This window comes from Gorilla gorilla, chromosome 6 (genome assembly GCF_029281585.2).
Source record: "Gorilla gorilla gorilla isolate KB3781 chromosome 6, NHGRI_mGorGor1-v2.1_pri, whole genome shotgun sequence".
Classification (NCBI taxonomy): Eukaryota; Metazoa; Chordata; class Mammalia; order Primates; family Hominidae; genus Gorilla; species Gorilla gorilla.
In genome coordinates, this window is record NC_073230.2 from 147,132,998 (window position 1) to 147,155,296 (window position 22,299).

Consider the following 22,299-nt stretch of genomic DNA (forward strand, 5'->3'; position numbering starts at 1 on the left):
CGCAGCCTCTGGGAGCCTAGAAAAGGGGAATGAGAACAGTGAATGACTCAGTCCCCTGATGGCAGTGGTGGTGGTTGTGGCCAGGGAGACACGATGATGAGGTGGGGGCGCTGCTGCTGCGAGGAGCAGGCAATGATGTGATGGGGGTGGGGGTGGGGGTGGGGCCGGGGCGGGGTGTTGGGGGGTGGCACAGGAATAAAAAGAAAAAGAATCACCAAAAACAGGGAAAAGTGGAAAAAGTTTAAAAGGACAAGACACAGTAAGATCAGAGCAAACTTCCTTCAGGAAAAATAGCCTTGTTGCTGTCCCATCTACAGTATCTGCTAAAACTAATGTACCAATCTCTCAGCCCATAGCCAAGAAAGACAAACAGCAAAATTCGTCAAGATTTAGCGCAAGCAATAATAAAGAACTTCAAACACTACCATCTTTAAATGATGTTCCTCCTGCTGATCAAGAGACACTTTTTATTTGGAAGTTACATCAGTGTTGTGTCCTCTTCGACTTTGTTTCTGATCCATGAAATGACTTAAAGTGGAAGGAAGAACAATGAGCTACTTTAAGTGAAATGGAAGAATTTATCACCCATCATTGGAATAGGATCACAGAGCCTGTTTACCCAGAAGTAGTCCATATGTTTGAAGTTGACATGTTTCAAACATTACCACCTTCTATCGTCCAGGAGCTGAATCTGGCCCAGAGAAAAACAAACCAATGTTAGAAGCAACTTGGCCCCATTTACAGCTTGTTTATGAATTTTTCTTCAGATTTTTAGAGGCCGGGCATGGTGGCTCACACCTGTAATCCCAGCACTTTGGGAGGCCAATGCGGGTGGATCACAAGGTCAGGAGATTGAGACCATCCTGGCTAACACGGTGAAACCCAGTCTCTACTAAAAATACAAAAAATTAGCCGGGCGTGGTGGCGGGCACCTGTAGTCCCAGCTACTTGGGAGGCTGAGGCAGGAGAATGGCGTGAACCCGGGTGGCGGAGCTTGCAGTGAGCCGAGATCACACCACTGCACTCCAGCCTGGGTGACAGAGCGAGACTCCATCTCAAAAAAAAAAAAAAAAAGATTTTTAGAGTTTCCAGATTTCCAACCTAATACAGCAAAGAAATATATTGATCAGAAGTTTGTATTGCAGCTTTTAGAGTGCTTTGACAGTGAAGATCCTCAGGGAAGTTTTTTGTTGTTGTTTAGTTTTTTGTTTGTTTGTTTTGAGACAGAGTTTTGCTCTTACCCAGGCTGGAGTGCAGTGGCACAATTATGGTTCACTGACTGCAACCTCCGCTTCCCAGGTTCAAGCAATTCTCCCACCTCAGCCTCCTGAGTAACTGGGACTACAGGCACGTGCCACCACACCTGGCTAATTTTAGTATTTTTTTTACAGAGACGGGGTTTCACCATGTTGCTCAGGCTGGTCTTGAACACTTGGCCTCAAGTGATCTACCCACCTCACTCTCCCAAAGTGCTGGGATTACAGGTGTAAGCCACGTGCCTGGCCTGGAAGAGAGCTTTTCCTAAAATCAGCCTTTGCAGAATCTATGGGAAATTCTTAGGCTTGAGAGCTTATATCAGAAAACAGATACATAATATATTTTATAGGTTTATTTATGAAACAGAGCATCATGATGACATAGCAGAGTTACTAGATATATTGGGAAATATGATTAATGGATTTGTTTTACCACTAAAAGAAGAGCACAGATTTTCTTATTCAAGGTGCTATACCTTTGCAAAGTGAAATCTCTGAGAGACTACCATCCCCAGCTGGCATATTGTGTAGTACAGTTTTTAGAAAAGGATAGCACCCTCACTGCATCAATGGTGATGGCACTTCTCAAATATGGGCCAAAGTCTTACAGTCCAAAAGAAGTAATTTTCTTAAACAAATTAGAAGAAATTTTAGATATAATTGAACCATTGGAATTTGGAAGATGATGGAACCTCTCTTCTGGCAGCTAGCCAAATGTGTCTCCACCTCACACTTCCAGGTGGCAGAGCAAGCGCTCTATTACCGGAATAATGAATACATTATGAGCTTAATCAGTAACAGTGCAGCAAAGATTCTGCTGATCATGTTTCCATGCTTGTACTGCAATTCAAAGACCCATTGGAACAAGACAATACATGGCTTGATACCCAACACACTGAAGCTCTTCATGCAGATGAACCAAAAGCTATTTAATGACTGTACCTAACTGTTCAAAGCAGAGAAACTGAAAGAGAAGCTAAAAATGAAAGAATAGGAAGAAGCATTGGTTAAAATAGAAAATCTAACCAAAGCCAATCACCAGGTACTAAAAAAGAGAGTAACATGAAAATGTCCAGGGTGTTACTTGAATGTTTTCATAAGATAGGAATATATCTTCATCCTGAGAAGGAGGGATATCATTTTGGCTAAATAAATGACTTATAGTGACCTGGGATTCTATTTTGTAATAGTAAGTGTTTAAACCTTTGATATTTGACAAACTTTCCAAAGTCAAGTTCTAAATTAAGCTTTTTCTTTGATCTGGCTAACTCTTTTAGATATTAGGTACCCTAAAGTCCAAAAGAGACATATTTGGCTTATTTGGCATACTAAAACCATACAAAAAATATTGCCAAATATAAAATGGTGTTTAAACTTTCTTTGGGTTATATTCATATAAATATATTATTAGCATGTGTTCCAAAATTGTATAGGATTCCCATAATTCTGCTATGTCCTATAATTCTGATATGTCTATATATTATCAGTAACAATTATAATTGTTATGTTAAATTGTTTTGTGCCATAAGGTGATCAGACTTTAACCACAGCTGTTCTGAGACTTTAGCCCCTCACTCGGCCTGGGCAGCCCCTCCCCTGACCCTGCCACAAGCAACCCCCTTGCTCCAGTACTCTTCAGGCCCCGGTGGCCTGGTGTTCACTTTGCAGGCCTGAGTGGCGATGAGCGGAGTTATTTGTTAGGCTAGGGGAGAGAGTTGGCAATCCCCAAAGGAAAGGGAGCCTCAAACCCCTCTGTATGCAGTTGCCAATTGTTATTTCACTCTGATTCTTTTCATAGGCAGTTTTATAATCAGCTATAGGACTCTGAGAGTTGCCCTGGAATTTAAGTTTCTGATAACTTTGAAAATTGTGACATTAGAATAGAGGGAAAAACTTCCAAGACTGCCATAGAGAGTTAATGTGTTCATAAATGTCAAGCAGGACAGGAGTTAATTACATAGACTGAACTAATGGAAGACCAAAATAGTCTTTTTACAACTTTTTGTTTGAAACATTGCTAATTCTTTTGTTTCACAGAGTTCAGAAAACCTTTTGTCTTTTGTACTGTTTGCAGCTTTTAGCAACTGGGTAAAGTACATTCTTGAGAGTAAAATTTAGAGCGTATTTCTTTCTGTCTACCTGGTTTCCTCAGAATTTGAAAACTATTTGTAAGTGTACTTAATTTATGGCAGTATAGTTGTTTGCACAAGTTCAATAAGAATCTTTTTTCTTTTGTAACAAGACACCATTGGAGACCCTGGTGATTTTACCAAGGCTTTGACTAGAGTGGCATACTTTCAGGTATAAACAGACTGCTTTAAGTAATCACAGTTGACTTATAGAGCCAATAAAAGCCCCTTGGGAAAACTGGCCTCATACCTTGTCTACACATTCCTTGTATAGAGTTCCTCACCTGTGGAAAGTAAAGAATGTCACCTGACAGGTCCAGGAGCCCCAAATTACCTTGGGGCCTTAACGAGAGGAATTCCCCCAACTCATATAAGTATTTGCAGGTACAGATAAATCCATGACTGGGCTCAAGTCTTTAAAAATCTAATCTGAGATTCCTTATGGAATAAAGGAATCAAACACTACCAGCAAAGTCAATTTTAGAAAGAGTCTATGTGGCAAGTAATAATTCTTGCTATACTTTATGCAAATATTCAGGCCACAGATGATAAGACTGAAATTTATTATGCAAATAAATTGGTTCTACAATGACTTGTCTTTAGTAAAAATAACTAGAGAGAAAAAAATATGTTTTTGAAAAAAAACATAGTACACCTGTTGTTAGAGTCTAGTTGTGTTCACTGTTTGTGAGTTTTTATTTTCTGCAATTTGGACTGAATCCTGAATTCCATCCAGGCTTCAAGTCCCAAATTACTGCTTGCAAATTTTTATGACTTGGAATCAATGAAATTACTACTACATTATTCCTTATAATATAGATGAGAAAGACATGTCAGACTACCACAGCCTTCCTCTTCTGTAACTAAAGATGCTTTGAGTCTAACATCTGAATAAATTGTGCTCAGTGTTAACCTTTGTTTTTCTTCTGTCTCCATAGAAATGACTCTTATTAATAATCTGTTTGCCTTTATCACATGTAGAGGCCTAGCCCACCTGCAATGACACCTCCTGGATGGGACACAGATATTTAACTAAACTGATCCATTCTCAAGAACTAGACAGTGCTTATGACAATGTTCATGAGTATTCATAGCTCTTCCTGTAACCTGTTAAATACATATTTAGCCAACCTGTCATTATATCCAGTTATGATGGGCAGTGGGCAACCTGTATGATAATTAAGACTAACTGCTGTGTATACATCCCAGTCAATTTGGGAAATGTCTCAAATAGCCCTGCAAGATACATACCAACAAATCAAAGCTTTGTCTGACTCCACATTGTCACTAGACCAGTGATTATTGTCCTGACTCAGGTCAGTACTATCCTGGTAGCAAAAGCTGGCTGTAACATTCGCCCTGATTTCAAGGATAGGCATATCCCTCTGTTGTGGAGTTTACTGCTGCTGCACCCTCCATATGGGAATGCGAGACGGGCTTTCCCCAGAGACTTTCCGGACCTTGCACCGTAATGGTCCAACAAATATCATCTGTAAAGTCCAGGTATTCATGAATATTTCCAAATCCAAACAGATCAATTCCATACCAATACCCAATAACTACACTGTCTTTCAGCAGGAAGTAGCCAGAATAAATACAGTACCCCAATTTCACAGAGATGGAAGGGAAGTTGGTAGTGGGGAATTGTAACCAAGTACTCCCATTTTCCTAAGAAATAGTTTATTTGTTTTCTCTCTCTCTCTTCTTTTCTTTTTCCTCCTTTCCCCACTTTTTACTTAGTCCTTTAGAAATGCAGATTTCTAAATTTTAATAGCCTTTTACCTCCCCTTCACCAGACATTCCCTACAGGGCAAATTCACCTAACTATATGCTTAGGAGCTCCAGAAAGGAAATCTCACCCACCAGGAGGTTGCCTCGAGAGATAACAGTCAATTTACAACCCAAACTATGCCTGCCCATGGAGACACCAGCAGTCACCAGCTCGATCACCTGGTAGATATGGCACTAAGTTAACATGCCAACCCCTCACCTGCTCACTTCCTCCCACCCCTTGTGCCATTAATGCTAAGCCCCCTTTAAAAGTGCTTGCTTTCTGATCCAAAAGAAAAGTGGTACCCTCAGGCAGGAAGCGTTATAACTTCTTCCCCTAAGCTAGCTTCAGAATAAAATATCACTTTCTTTATACCAGACCTCACTCTTATTAAATGGACTCTGTTGGCAGTGAGCAGCTGAGCCTCCACTTTGGTTATAAGACTACAGGGCATGCCACCATGCCCAGCTAATTTTTAAATTCTTTTGGTAGAGGTGGGGTCTCACTATGTTGCCCAGGGTGGTCTCAAACACCTGGCTTCATGTGATTCTCCCACCTTGACTTCCCAAAGTGCTGGGATTACAGATGTGAGCCACTGGGCTCTGCCTCTATTTTGGCTTTTTAACTTAACTTATTTCCTATGTAGATAACTGGTTTTCGGTAAGGAAAGGGCCAGGAAAGCATGCAGCTTTAATATTTAAATATGCAACAAGTAGGCAAAGCTGGAAGGCAGAACACAGATGCCCCAAAATCAAGGATCCCATTTTACATTGAATCTTGGGTCCCCAAAAAGAGGGGGATACAGTGGAATGTGACAGTGCAATGCTTTTACAATACACTCCACTGCAGGGACATTCTCCCAAGATTGGTGGACAACTCAACACTGATCAGCCCACTGTGTGATCAGGCCATCCCCCATGGGAGTCTTATCCCTTATTGGGGAGTGGGGGTATTTACATAGCTTTTAAATACCCAAAAGCACATTTTCCCCCTCCAAATGTGCCACAAAATAAGTAGCACCTTGGAGTAATAACCATTCACTATAAGTAACTACCACTAGCCATCTCTAAGAGTGTATCTCTTACTTAACTATTACATACACCAAGGTTATTTTTGCGCAATGCAAAGTAATTTCTGGTACCCCAAAAAGCCAAAAAGACCACATAACACAATACAGAAAGAACAGTTTTAGATCTGAGAGGACTATGTCCATTTACAACTTGGGATTCCCCGAGGAAAAAAAGCAGGTGCTCCCAAAAAGGAGTCTGTGGCACCTTTTTCTGTTTTTCTTAAGGGTTCTCGGGCTGTTAGAATTTACAATATATGAAGAATAGGGTGAAATAAAACTAACTTGAAGAACAATTTTTAAGAAAAGGAAGTGAACATAGAAACCAAACACATGAGTTCTTTAAAAAGGTTTCAGTCATCTGAAAAAAAAAATTCCCAAAAATAGAATAAAAAAAAAGGGAAGAAAAGTATAAGGTCTTTTAAATACACACACAAACACACACACACACACACACACACACACACACACACACACACGTATATATATATGTGTATATATTTATATATAGAGAGACAGAGAGAGAACACTTGAATATCAGCTTTTAATTAAGCTGATTTTTAGCCACAGAGCTCTTTAAAAAAACAATTCTTTCAAGTCTCCTGTTACCAGATTTTAGCCAGGACAACAGCTGATATTTTTGGCTTTTGAGTTTCTTTACCAAAGGTATCTTTCTAAGGGTCTCAATCAAAATTATGACTTAATCATGGGTGCACGAGTTATCTCCAAAGAGGTGGCAAACAATTTTTACATGATCCAGAATCACCCTAGAGATAGCTCAGAGAAAGGAAAACACAGGACGAGAAATCGGAAACTGTCCATGGAAGGAAAAAGGATCAATAAATGGCAATTCCCTGGCTGGGTATTGAACCCACGCAGCATTAGTCAAATGGGAGAAACTTAGCTACTGTACTACGGCATGGGGTGGTGCATTAACCTGTATTTGCATTGCTATAAAGAAATACCTGAGGCTGGGTAATTTATAAAGAAAAGAGGTTTGATTGGCTCATGGCTCTGCGGGCTTTAAAGGAAGCATGGTGCTGGCATCTACTTCCGGTGAGGCCTCAGGACACTTACAATGATGATAGAAGGTGATAGGGAGCCAGCATGTCACACGCCAAGAGTGAGTGAGAGAGAGAGAGAGAAAGAAGAGAGATCCTAGACTCTTTTAAACAACCAGATCTTGCATGAACTAAGAACTCACTTATCACCAAGGGAATGGTGCTAAACTCTTCATGAGGGATCTGCTCCTATAATCCAATCACCCTCCCTCCGCCCAGGTCCCACCTCCAACTTTGAGAATCACATTCAGCGTGAGATTTGGAGAGGACAAACATCCAAACCACATCAGGTGCTCTCCACTGATCTTCCCGGAGGGAATGTAGAGCAGGCAGTTTTGAACTTGCAAAAGATTTTAACTTTCAGGTCAAAACTTTTTTTTTTCCACTCTTTTTAATTTTATCAAGAGAATTTCTAAGGCTAGCCATGATACTAGCCTATGTCCTTTTAAAATTTTTGATTTTCCCATTAATTATTTAGAATAAGAAATGTGTAAAATCTTTTTTATTTTCAGTGGTGTACTTAGTTCCAATAGTAACTCAATGCAAAAGCCTCTTGAAAGCCCAGGTGGTAACTTTCCAGGTTTTTTTCTACATAAGCAAGAGGTATTCCTGGGGAGGGCGTCGAGGAAGCAATCCCCATGATCATTAAAAACTTACTCTCAGAAATAGACTGAAAGTAACAAAAGACAATGTGAAAGGAGAATAAATACTTGGGGCCCTAATTCATTATGCCAAAAGAAAAAAATTATCCTGAAAGCTGAGTCATGTAAGATGTTGCCTTGCCTTTTGTTCCTAAGCAGATAGCTGCAGATAAAAGGTTAATCATCTCCTCAGGCAGATACTCTATGTTCACCTTATCTTATGTAAAGTGCTGATTTACTGATCATGAGATAAATACATAATTGTATACATAAATTGAATGCATAAATTCCCCTGCCTGCTGCTTTTCTCTTGCAACATGTGGATTACCATACCCTCCCTCTTTCCCCTCCAGCCCACTTTTCCCCTTTAAAAACTGAAGCCCTCAAAATCACAGCTAGAGAAAGGCACAGACCACAGACTGTTTCTGTGATTCCATGTTTATTTCTTCCAAGGATGTCCTTAACCTTGGCAAAATAAACTTCTAAATTGATTGAGACCTGTCTCAGATACTTTTTGGTTTACACAACAGAAGCCCCATAGAGACAGGACCTTTTAAGACAAAACTCCCCTAAGAGCTTGACACCCTTGAGATGAAGAGTGTGCTGCTTAAAATGTTACATCTTGGACTCCCTGTCCTTTCAGACTGGTCCCCTGATATGAACCCAAAAATTCATGCCCTCTTCCTGGACACAGTGTAATGCCTGTAATCCCAGCACTTTGGGAGGCTGAGGCAGGATCCAGTCACCTCCCATCAGGCCCCACCTCCAACATTGACCCCAGGAGTTTGAGACCAGCCTGGGCAACATAATGAGATACCATCTCTACAAAAAATCAAAAAAAATTAGCCAGGCATTGTGGCACGTGCCCATAATCCAAACTACTTGGGGAGCTGAGGTGGAAGGATCACTTGAGCCGATGAGGTCAAAGCTGTGGTGAGTCATGATCACAACACTGCACTCCAGCCTGGATGACAGAATGAGATCTTGTGTCAAAAATAAAAGTTAAAAATTTTTTAAAAATCATGCAGTCCAGATGGCAGAGACCAAGAGAGGGTACCCCCATCTAGTCACAAGATCAAGCTCTCAAGGCCATAAAACAAGATGAGAGGGGACTCTCATCTGATTTTTATTTCTGGGACCTACAGCAAAGTTTGTCTTTACAGATGACAACATAGAACTGTGAAAACTGATCAGTCTGCAGAGTCTTGAACAGTGGGTTTAAAGGGGTTCTAGGCTCATGTTCTCCCCTACGGTACCCCTCTTTATGACAGAACAACCCAGAAAGAAAAAGACAAAGGAAAAGAGCAACAAAAAAAGCTATTTCTGAGAGGGAAGTGGGTCAAACAGTATGAATATTCATACCACATGTACACCAGAGTCACTACAACCCAATGCTCGTCACACAAATTCTTTTTTCCCATTGATCAAAACCATGTAGAGGAGACAACCAGTGATTTTTACCATCTCATCAGCTGGAGTGCACAGAGGGAGAGAGGCCCCCTGGCTGGTAAGAAATTCTTACCCCTTTGCTTCCGGGTTCCGAGTAAAGGAACCCTTTACCCAGGTTCCTGGTTTCTCTTCAATGCAGCTTCCAGGACAGAAGCATAGCTTTGACCATCCTGCTCACACTGCCATGTGGGGGCTATGGCCATTCACCCACTAAAGGTTCATTGAAAAATCACTGGCATGAAGCAGACTGATTAAGAGGAGAAAAGACATACAAATTAATTCAATGTGTCTACATAGGAGCCTTCAGAATGAAGACCCAACTTCCCAGTGAGTAACAGAAACTTTTTGAGTTATGGAAACTTATATACTATCTTGAAGTTATACAAAGAATGGGGGCTTGTACCCTGGTAACATAGATTAAGGGAGCAGGTAGAAGAGGAATTCCACTGAGGGGCGATAAATAATTGATAGGGAGAATGATTGGATTGGGGAGCAGAGATCAACTTGCAAATCATTTTCTTCGGAATTTAAATGATCCTTGGAGACAGTCATTATACCGTCTTCTCAGGTATGGTCACGTCTGGGTCTTTTCTGCAATAGATAATGAGATAACGGAGCGGAAGAAAGAACTGTCCTCCTTGCTGGATCCGGATCCTAAGCAGATAAAGGAACTTCAGCTTCTTTGGGAGAGGCAGTGGAGGATAGGGGAAGGTCAAAGAGACCTTGAGGCTTTTTCAGTTCAGCAAGTCAAAATGCCATACTTGGAGGTATTGGTTTCTGAGCCCCAAACAGCTTTATATTTTTACTTTTCACATTTAAATATATGATCTGTGAAAGCAAAGTAGAAAGTTGGGATCCCAACTCACTCTGCCAAAAGAAAAAAAAATTAACCTGAAAACTGAGTCATGCAAGAAGCTACTTTCCATTTTGTTACTAAGCAGCAAGCTACAGATAAGTTAAATATCTCCGCAAGTAGCTATTCTGTGGTCACCTTATGGTATAGTGAGCACAGGATGAATACATAATTGACTATTCCCCTACCTACTTTTTTTCTCTTACAACATGTGGATTCAGTAATGTGACCATATCCTCCTCTGTCTCCTCCAGCCTGCTTTTCCCCTTTAAGTACTGAAGCCCTCAAAATCATCTTTGGAGAAAGAAACAGGCCTGTGTCCCAGGCACACATCCTTCACTTGGGCAAAATAAACTTCTAATCAATTGAGACCTCTCTTGAATACTTTTTGGTTTATAAATTGGCAACCCAGGTAAGGGACTCTGAGTGGAGGTGTCCCTTACCTTTGACAAATCTCCTATTGGTGCTTGGTACCAGCGTGAATGAATATCTTTATTGCTCAAACCAACAGGACATTTTGCTGAGGTCTGGGAGCTACTCCCCTCCACAGAATCCTTGATCTCCCCAAATTTGGTTGCGATCTAAGGTTTATTTTGCTGTACAACTCCTTTTTCTGGAGTTTTATTCACTTCCAACAAGAAGGCGAGCTTTTTTGCTTCCATGACGATGGAGAGCAGGCAACTCATTCCTGGAGCTTCAGCTCACTTCCAACAGGGAAGGAATGTTTGAGATTTTTCCTGCTTCTAAGATGGTAGAGCGCAGTCTTCAGACTGGACCCCATTCCTAGATAAGTAGCTGAATTTGGGTTTTGTCTTGGAAATTCTCCTTAATGACTAAAGTTAACATTAACAACCAGCTGATCTTAATTTTTCCTTACCATTAGAGTATTCAGTTATTGTATAAATTATGCAATTGCTTGTTTTGCTAACTGTTTTTTGTTTGTTTCTGTTTTTGTTGTTGTTTTGATCTTTTTCCATCGGGTTTGACCAACTCTACCCAACTTGATCAAGTCTGAAAAAAAGTTCCAAATTATGGGGAACAAAGCCTCTGAATTGGCTAAATTCCCATAGCCGGGGGGGGAAAAAACGGCCAGCAAAAAAAACAAAGAGTTTTGCTACTTGAGGGACTGCATTTGCATAACTAGGCCACCTTTTGCTAGCCAAGCCAAACCGATAGAGCAATGACTTCACATTGTAATCAGTAGCTAAGATTCTACCCTTTTTTTCACCATGACAGCCTGGGTTGGTTCCTAAATCAGGTCATCTCTGGCTTGACATTTCTGTTACTTTTGAAATATCAGTAGTTTGTCCCAGCTAAAAAATGGTATTGACATTTAAAAGGATTTTTTATGAGCTCAAAGGTTAAAAGTCAGCTTAATTAAAAGCTAATATCCAAGATGTAAATGTGTCTGTGTGCATTTTCATATTTATATATTACCTATATAATATGTAATTCATATTTATATATTATCTATAATATAAAATTCATAATATAATATGTATAATGTATATATATATATATTTAAAAGGCCTTTATGTTTTCCTTCTCTCTAGGGTCTTATTTTTTGAGAAAAAGGTTTTTTTATTCTCAGTTGACTGAATTATGTTTTCTCCATTTACTTTTACCTGTCTCTCCTTCCTCTTGCCACCCTCTGCTGCATGAGGGAGCTAAAATAATTTCTTTTTTTTTTTCGAGATGGAGTCTTGCTGTAGTTGCCCAGGCTGGAGTGCAATGGTGTGATCTCAGCTCACTGCAACCTCTGCCTCCTGGGTTCAAGCAGTTCTCCTGCCTCAGCCTCCCAAGTAGCTGGGATTGCAAGTGCCCGCCACCACACCTGGCCAATTTTTTTGTATTTTTAGTAGAAATAGGGTTTCACCATGTTGGCCAGACTGGTCTCGAACTCCTGACTGCCTTGGCCTCCCACAGTGTTGGGATTACAGGTGTGAGCCACCATGCCCAGCCAAACTAAAATAATTTCTAACAGCCTGGGCTTCCTTGAAGAAAACAGAAGGTGCTAGACTCCTTTTTGGGGCAAAACCTCTGTTTTTTTAATGACCCCCAAGAGTTTAAACAGACAAAGTCCTCTCATATCATAATCTGCTTGCTTTTGTATTGTGTTACCTGATTTTTTTTTTTCTTTTTTGAGACAGAGTCACTCTGTTGCTTAGTGCAATGGCACTTAGGCTGGAGTGCAATGGCACGATCTTGGCTCACTGCAACCTCCGCCTTCTGGGTTCAAGCAATTCTCCCACCTCACCCTCCTGAATAGCAGGGATTACAGGCATGCACTGCCACAGGCAGCTAATTTTTGTATTTTTTAAATAGAGACAGGGTTTCACCATGTTGGCCAGATTTCTCTTGAACTCCTGACCTCATGTGATCCTCCTGCCTTGGCCTCCCAAAATGCTGGGATTGCAAGCATGAGCCACTATACCTAGCCTTACCTGATTTTTTTTTTTTTTTTTTTTTTTTTTGCTAAAATAGTTATTACAACAGGGATACTCTTGCGTGTTTAACATAAGAAAGGGTGTGTTAGTCCGTTTTCATAATGCTTATAAAGACATACCAGAGATGGGGAAGAAAAAGTAGTTTAATTGGACTTACAGTTCCATATGGCTGGGGAGGCCTCCGAATCACGGCAGGAGGTGAAAGGCCCTTCTTACATGGTGGCGGCAAGAGAAAATGAGGAAGATGCAACAGCAGAAATCCCTGATAAAACCATCAGATTTTGTGAGGCTTATTCACTACCATGAAAACAGTATGGGGGAAACCGCCCCCATGATTCAAATTATCTCCCACTGGGTGCCTCCCACAACATGTAGGAATTATAGGAGTACACTTCAAGATGAGATTTGGGTGGGGACGCAGAGCCAAACTATGTCATTCCACCCCCGGGCCCTCCAAATCTCTTGTCCTCACATTTCAAAACCAATCATGCCTTCCCAACAGTCCCCCAATGTCTTGACTCATTTCAACATTAACCCAAAAGTCCACAGTCCAAAGTCTCATCTGAGACAAGGCAAGTCCCTCCTACCTATGAGTCTGTAAGATCAAAAGCAAGCTAGTTACTTTCTACATACAATGGGGGTACAGGTATTTGGTAAATACAGCCATTCCAAATGGGAGAAATTGGCCAAAACATAGGGGTTACAGGACCCATGCAGGTCCAAAATCCAGTGGGGAAGTCAAATTCTAAAGCTCCAAAATGGAGGAGGCTGAGACAGGAGAATCACTTGAACACGGCAGGCGGAAGTTGCAGTGAGCCGAGATCGCGCCACTGCACTCCAGCCTGGGCAACAAGAGCAAAACTCCATCTCAAAAAATAATAATAATAATAATTAGGCAAATGGAGTAAATTCTTATAAATAAACTTGTCATATAATTTAGAATCTAAAATTACATTGGATTAAATAATACTCATATGTCTGAGTCATTTCCAATTTTTTTTAGAAAAATTATAGGAAAATATTTTTCTAAAGAATTGTGCTCTTGGCTGGGTTTGGTGGCTCATGCCTACAATCCCAGCATTTTGGGAAACCAAGATAGGGGGATCACTTAGGCTTAGGAGTTCAAGACCAGTCTGGCCAAATTGGTGAAACCCTGTCTCTACGAAAAATACAAAAATTAGCCAGGCGTGGTGGCATGCACCTGTAGTCCCAGCTATTCAGGAGGACTAGGTGGGAGGACCAGTCGAGCCTGGGAGGTGGAGGTTGCAGTGATCTGAGATGGTACTACTGCACTCCAGCCTGTGGAGGCAAGACAGGGTCTGGCTGTCATACACACACACACTCACACACACACACACACACACCAAATGTGTTCTTATTTAAAGGAAAATAATTTTTGTCTAATTAAAAGGTTATTTATGAAACAAGGTAAAAGGAACCAGTAAATAAGAGAGATGTAAAGACGGTTATAGTTATAAAGAGACACTTTTTGGTAAGAAAGCTTAAAAGGAAAATAATTTTACATGAGAAAGAATCTTGTATGGTAAATTTTCTGTCCTACAATGACTAGTTATTTAAGAAAGAGTGATGTTTAGGAAAAAATAGGAAGCCCAAGCATGTCATAAATGTTTTGTGTAAGTGGTAATAAGGTTTGTAAAAAGAGGATTTATGAGAAAAAAAAAATTATGTAATCGAGTTGGCTAGAATTAAAAGAAAATTATTTATGATAGTCTTTCTAAAAATTGTGCTTTAATATGAAAAAAACCCACGAATACACTAAAGAATTAGTTAGAACAACATTTTCTTAAAGTATTAATTTTCTCCTAATAAAGTTACAAAAGATTTTTTATTTTTATTTTTATTTATTTTTTTGAGACAGAGTCTCGCTCTGTTGCCCAGGCTGGAGTGCAGTGGTGCGATCTCTGCTCACTGCAACCTCCGCCTCCTGAGTTCAGGCAATTTGCCTGCCTCAGCCTCCCAAGAAGCTGGGATTACAGGTGCGTGCCACCACACCCAGCTAATTTTTTGTATTTCTGATAGAGATGGGGTTTCATCATGTTGGCCAGCCTGGTCTCCAACTCCTGACCCCGTGATCTGCCCGCCTCAGCCTCCCAAAGTACTGGGATTACAGGCATGAGCCACCACGCCCAACTGAGATTTTTATTTCTTTAACTCAAAAGTTCAACTTTTACTGCATCTTACTGTTTTTAGCTTTCTCTTCATTTTGAGAAGGATTTAGATAATTACTCTCTCTCCTCCAAGTTTTTCATCAGTTCTTGTAACTTTTTTCCTCAGGTTCTAACTGCTGTTGTGGCCTGATGCTAAAAATGTTTTTCTTTAACAGTTTAAAGGAAATGTTGTCTTCTAAGATAACGTTCTGTGCTCTTTGCTTTAAATTCTTCTATGAAACTTAAAATGTTCACTTATGACCCAGGACACACTATTCCTATGTCTAACTAATTCAAGTACACTTTTCGTGAGTTTTGACTTCCAGGTTATCTAAATGGACTCCCCATAGGGAAAAACAGTCACAGTGCGGATGCATTCTTTTTTTTTTTTTTTTTTTTTTTTGCCGTTTGGTAACTGGTCTCACAAACAGATTTTTGTTTTTTCAAAATAATTCCTATGACATTGTTATTAAGTTTTGATTTGCTTAGGAAAACTGAAATCAAACTTTTAAAATTTAAAGTTATTACACCCATGTAACTTTCTGTATTGCTTTTATAGTCCTTATGCCATTAAGTTACAGGGCTGCTTCTCTTGGCTCTAAAAAGGACACCAAGTCCTGCCAAATCTTAAACACTGATGGTAGTTAAAGCCTCATCTTCAAACCTGGGAAAAGAGGACAATCAAAATAAACTGTGTTCATAAGACCCAGGGCCAGAAATTAAAACTATTCAAACCCTCTAAGCCCAGGGACTATCATGGAAGAGGTGGATGCATGAGATTGTAAAGGTGAGACACTTTCTGAGAGATAAAATTAATTCAGATTTTCTCCGTAAATTAAACATTAATATCAAAGGCACATTGATGCTACTAGACCTTGTCAAATTAACAAGGTTTTCTTGGAGCATTAACCCACTTCTTAATTTAAATAAACTATAAAATGTTATAAAAAAGGTTTATGGAGGCCAGGCGTGGTGGCTCATGCCTGTAATCCCAGCACTTTGGGAGGCCGAGGTGGGCAGATCATGAGGTCAGGAGATTGAGACCATCATGGCTAACACGGTGAAACCCCGTCTCTACTAAAAATATAAAAAATTAGCCTGGCGTGGTGGCGGGCGCCTATAGTCCCAGCTACTTGGGAGGCTGAGGCAGGAGAATGGTATGAACCTAGGAGGCAGAGCTTACAGTGAGCCAAGATTGTGCCACTGAACTCCAGCCTGGGCAACAGAGCAATACTCTGTCTAAAAAAAAAAAAAAAAAAAAGGTTTATGGAATTTATATCTTATGATCAAGATAATTACAATTTAATAGATTTGTTTATAACATATGAAAGACAGACTTGACTGGCCTCATGCCATCTTTATTAGGACTTGCTTACTGTTTGGGAAATTAAGTCTCCTCTCTGAAAGAATAAAGGTTTTTGCTTCAAAAAAATATTTGAGTTGTCACTTTGGTCAAATGAATGACTTATTTTACAATGACCTGTGATCCTATTTAGTGATATCAAGAGTTTCAAACTTTTGACATTCGTCAAAGTTTCCAAAATCATATTCTAAATTCAGTCCTTTTGACATCATTTAATTTGTTTGATATTAAGTCCCCCAAAGTCCAAAAGAGACATATTTGGCTTACTTGGTATAATAAAATCATACAGGAAGCATTGTCAAATATGAATTGATGTTTAACCTTCTTTGGATTATATTTACATAAATGTGTTAAAAGTATGTGTTCCCCCCACTGTCAATATTAGCCAGATCAATGAGACACAAGATTAATAGGGATATCCAGGACTTGAACTCAACTCTGCACCAAGCAGACCTAAAAGACATCTACAGAACTCTCCACTCCAAATCAATAGAATATACATTCTTCTCAGCACCACATCGCACTTATTCCAAAATTGACCACGTAGTTGGAAGTAAAGCACTCTTCAGCAAATGTAAAAGAACAGAAATCACAACAAACTCTCTCAGACCACAGTGCAATCAAATTAGAACTCAGGATTAAGAAACTTACTCAAAACCACACAACTACATGGAAACTGAACAACCTGCTCCTGAATGACTACTGGGTAAATAATGAAACAAAGGCAAAAATAAAGATGTTCTTTGAAACCAATGAGAACAAGAACACAACGTACCAGAATCTCTGGGACACATTTAAAGCAGTGTGTAGAAGGAAATTTATAGCACTAAGTGCCCACAAGAGGAAGCAGGAAAGATCTAAAATTGACACCCTAACATCACAATTAAAAGAACTAGAGAAGCAAGAGCAAACACATTCAAAAGCTAGCAGAAGGCAAGAAATAACTAATATCAGAGCAGAACTGAAGGAGATAGAGACATAAAAAACCCTTCAAAAAAGTCAGTGAATCCAGGAGCTGGTTTTTTGAAAAGATCAACAAAATTGATAGACCGCTAGCAAGACTAATAAAAAAGAAAAGAGAGAAGAATCAAATAGATGCAATAAAAAAATGATAAAGGGGATATCACCACCGATCCCACAGAAATATAAACTACCATCAGAGAATACTATAAACACCTCTATGCAAACAAACTAGAAAATCTAGAAGAAATGGATAAATTCTTGGACAAATCCACCCTTCCAAGACTAAACCAGGAAGAAGATGAATCGCTGAATAGACAAGTAACAGGCTCTGAAATTGAGGCAATAGTTAATAGCCTACCAAACAAAAAAAGTCCAGGACCAGATGGATTCACAGACAAATTCTACCAGAGGTACAAAGAGGAGCTGGTACCATTCCTTCTGAAACTATTCCAATCAATAGAAAAAGAGGGAATCCTCCCTAACTCATTTTATGAGGCTGGCATCATCTTGATACCAAAGCCTGGCAGAGACACAACAAAAAAAGAGAATTTTAGACCAATATCCCTGATGAGCATCAATGCAAAAATCCTCAATAAAATACTGGCAAACCGAATCCTGCAGCACATCAAAAAGCTTATCCATCACGATCAAATCGGCTTCATCCTTGGGATGCAAGGCTGGTTCAACATATGCAAATCAATAAACATAATCCATCGCATAAACAGAACCAATGACAAAAACCACATGATTATCTCAATAGATGCAGAAAAGGCCTTCAACAAAATTCAACAGCCCTTCATGCTAAAAACTCTCAATAAACTGGGTATTGATGGAACATATCTCAAAATAATAAGAGCTATTTATGACAAACCCATAGCCAATATCATACTGAATGGGCAAAAACTGGAAGCATTCCCTTTGAAAACTGGCACAAGACAGGGATGCCCTCTCTCACTACTCCTATTCAACATAGTGTTGGAAGTTCTGGCCAAGGCAATCAGGCAAGAGAAAGAAATAAAGGGTATTCAATTAGGAAAAGAGGAAGTCAAATTGTCTCTGTTTGCAGATGACATCATTGTATATTTAGAAAACCCCATCGTCTCAGCCCCCAAATCTCCTTAAGCTGATAAGCAACTTCAGCAAAGTCTCAGGATACAAAATCAATGTGCAAAAATCATAAGCATTCCTATAAACCAATAACAGACAAACAGAGAGCCAAATCATGAGTGAACTCCCATTCACAATTGCTACAAAGAGAATAAAATACCAAGGAACCCAACTTACAAGGCACGTGAAGGACCTCTTCAAGGAGAATTACAGTGCTCAGTGAGCACTGTGCTCAAACCAGTGCTCAACGAAATAAAAGAGGACACAAACAAATGGAAGAACATTCCACGCTCATGGATATGAAGAATCAATATCGTGAAAATGGCCATACTGCCCAAGGTAATTTATAGATTCAATGCCATCCCCATCAAGCTATCAATGACTTTCCTCACAGAATTGGAAAAAACTACTTTAAAGTTCATATGGAACCAAAAGGGAGCCCACATTGCCAAGACAATCCTAAGCAAAAACAACAAAGCTGGAGGCATCATGCTACCTGACTTCAAACTATACTACAAGGCTACAGTAACCAAAACAGCATGGTACTGGTACCAAAACAGAGAGATAGACCAATGGAACAGAACAGAGCCCTCAGAAATAATACCACACATCTACAACCATCTGATCTTTGACAAACCTGACAAAAACAAGAAATGGGGAAAGGATTCCCTATTTAATAAATGGTGCTGGGAACACTGGCTAGCCATATGTAGAAAGCTGAAACTGGATCCCTTCCTTATACCTTATACAAAAATTAATTCAAGATGGATTAAAGACTTAAATGTTAGACCTAAAACCGTAAAAACTCTAGCAGGAAACCTAGGCAATACCATTCGGGACATAGGCTTGGGCAAGGACTTCATGACTAAAACACCAAAAGCAATGGCAACAGAAGCCAAAATAGACAAATGGGATCTAATTAAACTAAAGAGCTTCTGCACAGCAAAAGAAACTGCCATCAGAGTGAACAGGCAACCTACAGAATGGGAGAAAATTTTTACAATCTACCCATCTGACAAAGGGCTAATATCCAGAATCTACAAAGAACTTAAACAAATTTACAAGAAAAAACAAACAGCCCATCAAGAACTGGGCAAAGGATATGAACAGATGTTTCTCAAAAGAAGACATTTATGCAGCCAACAGACACATGAAAAAATGCTCATCATCACTGGCCATCAGAGAAATGCAAATCAAAACCACAATGAGATACCATCTCACACCAGTTAGAATGGTGATCATTAAAAAGTCAGGAAACAACAGATGCTGGAGAGGATGTGGAGAAATAGGAAAGCTTTTACACTGTTGGTGGGACTGTAACCTAGTTCAACCATTGTGGAAGACAGTGTGGCGATTCCTCAAGGATCTAGAACTAGAAATACCATTTGACCCAGCCATCCCATTACTGGGTATATACCCAAAGGATTATAAATCATGCTGCTATAAAGACACATGCACACGTATGTTTATTGCAGCACTATTCATAATAGCAAAGACTTGGAACCAACCAAATGTCCATCAATGATAGACTGGATTAAGAAAATGTGGCACATATACACCATGGAATACTATGCAGCCATAAAAAAGGATGAGTTCATGTCCTCTGTAGGGACATGGATGAAGCTGGAAACCATCATTCTGAGCAAACTATCGCAAGGACAGAAAACCAAACACCGCATGTTCTCACTTATAGGTGGGAATTGAACAATGAGAACACTTGGACACAGGGCAGGGAACATCACACACCAGGGCCTGTCGTGGGGTGGGGGGCAGTGGGAGGGATAGCATTAGGAGAAATACCTAATGTAAATGACAAGTTAATGGGTGCAGCAAACCAACATGGCACATGTCTACCTATGTAACAAACCTGCACGTTGTGCACATGTACCCTAGAACTTAAAGTATAATTTTAAAAAAAAGTATGTGTTCCAAAACATATACTTTTGTGTGATATTCCTGTGATTCTGATATGTCCTAGTGTATGTTATTAGTACTAATTATGATTATTATGTAAAATTGTATGCCACAGAAGTAACCAAATTTCTTTGTCAATTGTATCTTTAACCATAGCTGTTCTAAGATTTTTGTCATTCATAATTGTTGTTTTACTCTGCTACTTTTATAAGGCAGTTTATAATCAGCTATAGAACTCTGAGGAGTACTCTTAAATACACATTTCTGATAACTTTAGAGATTGTTCCGTTGAAATAAAGAGGAAAACTTACAGGACTTTCATGGAGAGCTGATGAATTCATGAGGTTTGCTAATCCAATATTAGGAAGAACAGGAGTTAATTGCATGGGCTGAACTAATAGAAGACTGAAATAATGTTTTATGACTTTTTGTTTAAAACATTTGCTTATTCTCTTATTTTTCAGTTAAGAGAACTTTTTCTTCTTTTAAGCTATTTACAGCTCTTAACAATTGAGTAAAGTATACTCTTATGAGCAAAATTTAAAACATAATTCCTTTCTCTCACTGAATTTCTACAAATTTTGGAACTACTAAGTGAATATTCTTAATATATGATAACATAGTTATTTGCATAATTTTAGTAACAGTCTGTTTTCTTTTATAACAGAGCATAATTTGAGTCACTGATTATTTTACCAAGGCTTTGACTGGGATGACATTTTCAGATTGCCTTGAGAAAATGAGGCTGATCTATAGAGCCAATAAAACACCCTCGGAAAAATTGGCCTAATATTTTGTCCTTTACAGGATCCTGACCTGTGGATATGCAAAGAACATCACTTTCTTCCTTCTCTGAAGCAGGTTAAAGAAAAAAAAGAATGACACTTTCTGGCAGGCCCAGGAACCCTAAGTTTTCTTGGGACCTTAAAAAGAGGAATTCACCCAATTCACACAGGCATTTGCAGGCACAGGTAAATCCTTGGCTAGGCTCCAGGCTTTTAAAAAGGTCTAATCTTAGATTCCTTATGAAAAAGGTTCTAGCAAAGCAAATTGTTTAAAAAGGATTAGGGATAAAAGTCTTTAAGGTTACAAAAAAGAAATGTAAAAAAGAGAGACAGAGGGCCTAAAGGGCAAATGCTTATTCTTGCTGCACTTTATGCAAATAATTAAGCCAAACGTAATAGGACTAAAACTCACTTTACAAATAAGTTGGTCCTACTGAACTAATGCTTGGACTTCTGCTTCTGACCAAGATAGAATAACAGGGACTATAGTTAACCTTCTCCCTGGAACAATCTAACAAACCAGACAAAATATATAAAAATATTTTTTTTAAGACGCTGAATATTAGACAATGAAAGACAGTGATCCCAGAGAGAATAGCACGAAATACTGTATTTCTCTTTTGAATAAAAACTGATTTGTAAAAATATTAGAATTATATCAGTTTTCTTGTTGTTGACCTGAATTTAAATTTTTTTTAACGTAGATATTTTCATTTCCAGGTGTGTTTTTCTCATTTCAGTGATATTCTAGCAGAGTGCAAATCTTGTTGCCCAATATACTTGAAAATAGATGTTTTTACTACGACTATGATACTCACCTTAATTTATCTATTGGTAATTGCAAAATGGTAATATCATAATTCTTACATTTATCAGTTGCATTCTTCAGAAAATAAGAGTCTTTCCTCACCAAGTGTAAATAAACTGTGTTACAAAACTCAGGATGAAAATGTAATCATTTGTACTTAACTGTCAGTTTTTGGAATGGGAGTAGACATAATAATTGCCTGCAGTGGTAGTCTGTGAAGGGCTTTTTTTCTTTTTTCTTCCAGTTCTTAATTTTTTAAAAATAATTGTATTAGCTGGGCGTGGTGGGCATGCACCTGCAGACCTAGCTACTGAAGAGGCTGAGGCAGGAGGATCACTTGAGCCTAGGAGTTCGAAGCTACACTGAGCTATGATCACACCACTGCACTCCAGCCTGGGCAACAGAATGAGAACCTGTCTATAAATAAATAAACAATAATTCTAGACTCATGAATTTTATTTACTCGAAGTTTTATAATCACTATTTTTAAAATAATTAAATTGTCCCACATTGGACTA

At 39.2% G+C, this 22,299-nt stretch overlaps 1 pseudogene; it reads left to right on the forward strand.

The window, feature by feature from the left end:
* Nucleotides 1-205: 205 nt before the first annotated feature.
* On the forward strand, nt 206-2,322 carry LOC101130999 (serine/threonine-protein phosphatase 2A 56 kDa regulatory subunit gamma isoform-like; annotated as a pseudogene).
* Nucleotides 2,323-22,299: the final 19,977 nt, after the last annotated feature.